Source organism: Pinus tabuliformis, chromosome 6 (assembly GCF_031772625.1).
Source record: "Pinus tabuliformis cultivar Carrire ecotype Pingquan chromosome 6, CPIR1, whole genome shotgun sequence".
Lineage (NCBI taxonomy): Eukaryota > Viridiplantae > Streptophyta > Pinopsida > Pinales > Pinaceae > Pinus > Pinus tabuliformis.
The window spans coordinates 1,144,253,139-1,144,258,977 of NC_142292.1; the positions used below are offsets into that span (position 1 = coordinate 1,144,253,139).

General features: G+C 39.5%; 2 pseudogenes; both read right to left on the bottom strand.

The window, feature by feature from the left end:
* Positions 1-342: 342 nt before the first annotated feature.
* LOC149262893 (integrin-linked protein kinase 1 pseudogene) lies at positions 343-669 on the bottom strand (annotated as a pseudogene).
* A 4,425-nt stretch (positions 670-5,094) lies between these two features.
* LOC149262894 (integrin-linked protein kinase 1 pseudogene) lies at positions 5,095-5,421 on the bottom strand (annotated as a pseudogene).
* Between the last annotated feature and the right edge of the window lie 418 nt (positions 5,422-5,839).

Sequence of the window (5,839 nt, forward strand, 5' to 3'; positions counted from 1 at the left end):
CACTCAGAACTCTCCCCTCTCTTCACTCTAACCTTTACAAATGATTTTTTTAATAGATTAAATAAGACTCTGTTGTAGGAGAAAACAAATCAACCCAAAAACCTCTGCGTTGTTTCACCTGAAATTACATAAATAGAACATGTAATAACTTTCTCCTCGAAAATCTCTAACCAAAAAGCCTAACAATTGGAGCGCAGACCCCATCGTATGACTAACTGAGGTCATAGATAAGAACGAATCCTATTCATCTGGTAACAGGTGTCTTTGTTTATTTTTGGCTGAAGTGAAGGGCAGGTGTCAAGGACGTGCACCAAATTTTTCTAGTTGACAACGGATTAAAACTTATGCGATCAATGCCAGCAAGCTCTGTTTGACACATAAGGGCCTTATCTTGTCTAGACGCACAATAATCGCAGAAAAGATTGGCCTGACACATGGGTTTCTATCCCAATATTCCTCAATCAACTCTTTTAGATCACTTGGATAATGCTTTGGCTTGAGCTTGAATGCTGGTCTTTTATCCTCCAAAGCCATCAGTCTGTAGACTTCTCCTGGTAAATTTGGGTCGAAAGGTGGGGTACCTTCAGTCATCTCATAAAGAATAAGACCAAACGAGAAAACGTCCACACTTCTATCAAATGCTTCATTTTTGTAAACCTTTGGCGCCATATATAACCTTAAGGTATCATCCAAGGGACGTCGATGCCATTCTCGAACATTATCTGATTATAACTTCAACAATTGACTCAATCCAAAATCTGTCACTTTCCAATGCCCCCAGTTCTAATTGCGATTTGATTGAATATGCTAATTAAAACACTTGTAATTTAATTTAATCAATGGAATTTGCTCAATTGATGGTTGTAAGAGGGCTTCTAGTATCCCGCACTGGTGTAGAGCAGCTGCTTTACCTCTCCATTTACATGTTTTGATCACTTTTTAGATTTTGTATCCCAAAATGTTTGCAACAGCTCTTCAAAGCATGGAGTTTGTAAATTTTGAATGCATTCAAGACTTGGGACACTGATAGGTCGCCTCTTTGTTGTTGAACAGTTTGGATGATCTTCCATATATTCCTCATGAAGATATTTATCTGCTTGCTTGGTTATGTCTACCACTGTGCTATAGTGGTTTGTTTGCAGCTCAGCTATAGTATCGGTGCTGAGGGCAATAGTGGGTTGTATACCTTGGTAAGTAACATGGTCCATTTTCAATGAATCATTGATTGTGGACAACAGACTTCCCATTCCATTCTTAATTTCTATATCAGCTGACGATGTGGCCCGTGTTAAATCAGTGATAAGAACTTGCTTTGCCTCCTTGGCACTCTTGACAACATTATCCACTTCTTCACATTGCCCTTCTCAAGCTGCTGCAGACCAACTTGCACATTTTTCCAGTGCGTCCCCAAAGAGCTTGTTTAATGGTGCAATCATTGAGAATTTGTCCTGTAATATGTTGATTCGCTTCTACTGACGCTGTATCCTCAACATATTTGTCTTCAGCTTGCCGCAAATACATCTTCCACTGATTCTGGGCAATGGATGTAAGATGCTGCATATTTACCATTCCTTGATGCAACTCATTGTGACAATGTCTACAATCAAAGACCTCATTGCAACATGGCGCTCTAATACGGCATCTCCATTTATAATGTGAGCAACCATACTGTAAATATCCTTTGTTTAGCTTTTCCAAGCTTTCGGCGTTTCCTGATTGACTTCTGCCTTGACATCCTGGTGCTCTTCGTCGTGCATCAAGATGACTTATCAATTCTGCTCGAAATTTCATTTCTTTTGACACTCCACTTGTCACAATTAACATGCAAACACATCCTATAACAAGAATACAGATGGATGCTGATACAAGGATAATTAGAGTTGCATGACCTCGCTGGTCAACTTCACCCATGACAAATGATCTTGGAATGATGATGACTCCCACCATAGGAAGTCTTGTTAAGTTCAACATAAAGGAGTCAATGTAATAGCGATGACGTCCAAGCAAGACATTTTCCCCATGAACCCCTTTGTTGAAACATAACCTATTTCCATACTTCTTTTGCAACCATATTGAACCAGCCCTAATGATAGGGTGACTTGATTCCACAGCAGTCATAAGCTTTGGGCTACCGGATGTATTTGTTATCAATAGAGCATCAGTAGAGGTGGCAATCGAATGGCCTTCTTGAGAAGTTATGTACATATAGCCACTATGTAGTTCCACCAAGTCTTTCATCAGCTGGCCGACACTGGAAAGAGCCGATCTCACTCCAACTACTCCCTGCAGAAGCCATAGAAGTAACATAGGTTCCCTCTCTCCACTTTTTGTTTATCCATTTAAATGGAAAAGAATCGTTGACCTTGTAAGACTGCTGCACGTACTGTGTGCCTTTAGACAGGGAACTCCCACTGTTGGCACCCGCAATTACACTTATGTAATAGTTTTTCTCCCATTGTTCCATGATCCATTCCTTGTGAAAAAAGCACTGAGAAAGCTCATAAACTTGTGCAGTGAATCCACTTCCCGCATCCATAATAAGAGCCCACAAATTTGAGCAAGAAGCTCACTACTGATAAAAAGGACATCTTCATTTCCTTTCTCAACATGCTGTGTAAGTCTTGCATCAGCCACATTATAGTGGTATCTCTGTTTTCATTGGCCGACGAGCATTATAAACACTGATCCATTGTGTAGCAGGCATACCAAGCCGAACCTTCAGATCAAGAACTGCTTCAGGAACTCCCTACATAATGTAAATCCATGTGCCAAGAAGTCTGCAGCAGAGGTTAAGTAACAAGGCCGCAGGCATATGTTTGTCAAGAGATTAAAGTATGCCTTTCATTCCAGCGATTCCTTGGCTAAGTAACCAGATCTGAGCAACCAAATGTATGGAGAGCTGTATAACCAAATGACAACTGTGACAAGACAGCTTCTAGACCAGATCAAACAAATAGACATGATTGCTGATGATATTTTGTTTTCTTTTGTTTGTGTTTTTGCAGAGATAGGAGCTGATGAAACTGTTGCCATTTGAAGAGTGGGAGAATAAATTACATATTCTAAAACAACACATTTAATGATTTCTTCTTCAAAACAGGGTTTTGAAGAAGAATCAATCTCACACTGACATAAGACGGAGTCTAACATCGGCTCCACTTGGGATGGCAGCTGCCGCTTCGTGGAGGTGCCAAGAACCGCAGAACTTTGGGAGAGCAGACAGTGCCTCCATCATTGGGCAATGGAGTCCATTATTTACATTAATCAACACAACTAAAGACTCAACTTATTAACGGGAAACTGACTGAATTGACTGAAAGACTAATTCGGCAAAATTCAAGCAAACTAAAACAAGATGCTGCCCTTATGGCTGCTTATTTATTTACAAAATCTACTCTAATCTGTTGTACAAATAGATCAGGTAATACTGAAATGCCAGATTAACCATTCAAGTAAACCTGAGAGTGATGCCGCTCGAGAATGCTTACGCAAGGACACAGATGTAATTGCTGGCAGCCCTTCATGCACGTAATGACCCTGGTTACGTACAAGACAGTCTGATCTATCAATTAAAGTGAAAAACATGTCCATATATGCGCAATAGGATCACGGAAGCCGAACTCTGTTGGCTGTCCCAATTCTGCAATGCATACTTCCAGCTGCACATTGTCAATGTAAACATCTATAGGCGAGTATGGAGGAAGGATTTCCAAGAACTTTTTAGGGTCTTGGAAATCATATGATTGGATTTGCTCATCTAAACATTGAATCTCCTTTTCGATTCTTTCAACAATTAACTCACAAAATTTAGCTTTGAAGAACTTTGAAGATTTCAACCAATGAAGCAAGGTACTGAAAAAAGCTTCATCAAATTCAGAATCTGCTAACTCCTTTCTTATTCCTTCTATAGCTTCACACAGGGCAGGGTTTGCCACATACCCTACCATTACATGAATATATCAACAAGCGTTGGAATGTCTGGATCGAATTGGAGTCGCCAGGTGAATGGTTCAGCCTGCATATGTATCTGACTACTGTCCACCATCAGCATCAGATCTGCAATTTGATTTCATGTACTGGGACAAGACAATCAACAATTTGTTATCCCCAGTATGGTCGCCAATATGTTAGCGCTTGAAATTTCACCTCAGGCTGAGAAAGGTAAACCTCAAGGCAACATCAAACCACTTAGCCTCGTAGCTAGCCCTACGGGGTAGGAGAGGGCTCTCTCCGGTCTATCTCGGTAAAGATCTTCAATTGGTGAGATGACCAATAGGGTAACACTGATTTTAGGCTAGTAAACTGATAAAAAATGATTTTTAATAAATGCTGGGGTTTTTCTGGGCTGCATGGGGTAAAGAAACAACTTGAACAGAGAAATGTAATCAAAACACAGATTATCTCCTGAGGCAAGGTAGGCAAGAAATTTAACACCAAATTTAGATTAAATGAGATGGCAAGACTGCTGAGGAGCTGACAAGGGCATAGAAGATGAATCCTTATCAAACAGAAGAAAACATTGAATATTGAACAAACTTAAAGGCAGAGCATACAAATGATGAATTCTACCTTAACACTTCATTTGTTCAATTAGAAATGATCATGAAGTGAAATGAAACATAACAGATCACATATGAAACACAAGAAAAACTTATGCTAAATTATCATACCACAGGAATCTCAGAAGTCAGAGCTGTATTTTCATTAAACTCTCTGCCAAAAACTGTACATGGTAAGCTCTCTATTCTCCAGCACTCAGAACTCTCCCCTCTCTTCACTCTAACCTTTACAAATGATTTTTTTAATAGATTAAATAAGACTCTGTTGTAGGAGAAAACAAATCAACCCAAAAACCTCTGCGTTGTTTCACCTGAAATTACATAAATAGAACATGTAATAACTTTCTCCTCGAAAATCTCTAACCAGAAAGCCTAACAATTGGAGCGCAGACCCCATCGTATGACTAACTGAGGTCATAGATAAGAACGAATCCTATTCATCTGGTAACAGGTGTCTTTGTTTATTTTTGGCTGAAGTAAAGGGTAGGTGTCAAGGACGTGCGCCAAATTTTTCTAGTTGACAACGGATTAAAACTTATGCGATCAATGCCAGCAAGTTCTGTTTGACACATAAGGGCCTTATCTTGTCTAGACGCACAATAATCGCAGAAAAGATTGTCCTGACACATGGGTTTCTATCCCAATATTCCTCAATCAACTCTTTTAGATCACTTGGATAATGCTTTGGCTTGAGCTTGAATGCTGGTCTTTTATCCTCCAAAGCCATCAGTCTGTAGACTTCTCCTGGTAAATTTGGGTGGAAAGGTGGGGTACCTTCAATCATCTCATAAAGAATAAGACCAAACGAGAAAACGTCCACACTTCTATCAAATGCTTCATTTTTGTAAACCTCTGGCGTCATATATAACCTTAAGGTATCATCCAAGGGACGTCGATGCCATTCTCGAACATTATCTGATTATAACTTCAATAATTGACTCAATCCAAAATCTGTCACTTTCCAATGCCCCCAGTTCTAATTGCGATTTGATTGAATATGCTAATTAAAACACTTGTAATTTAATTTAATCAATGGAATTTGCTCAATTGATGGTTGTAAGAGGGCTTCTGGTATCCCGCACTGGTGTAGAGCAGTTGCTTTACCTCTCCATTTACATGTTTTGATCGCTTTTCAGATTTTGTATCCCAAAATGTTTGCAACAACTCTTCAAAGCATGGAGTTTGTAAATTTTGAATGCATTCAAGACTTGGGACACTGATAGGTCGCCTCTTTGTTGTTGAACAGTTTGGATGATCTTCCATATATTCCTCATGAAGAT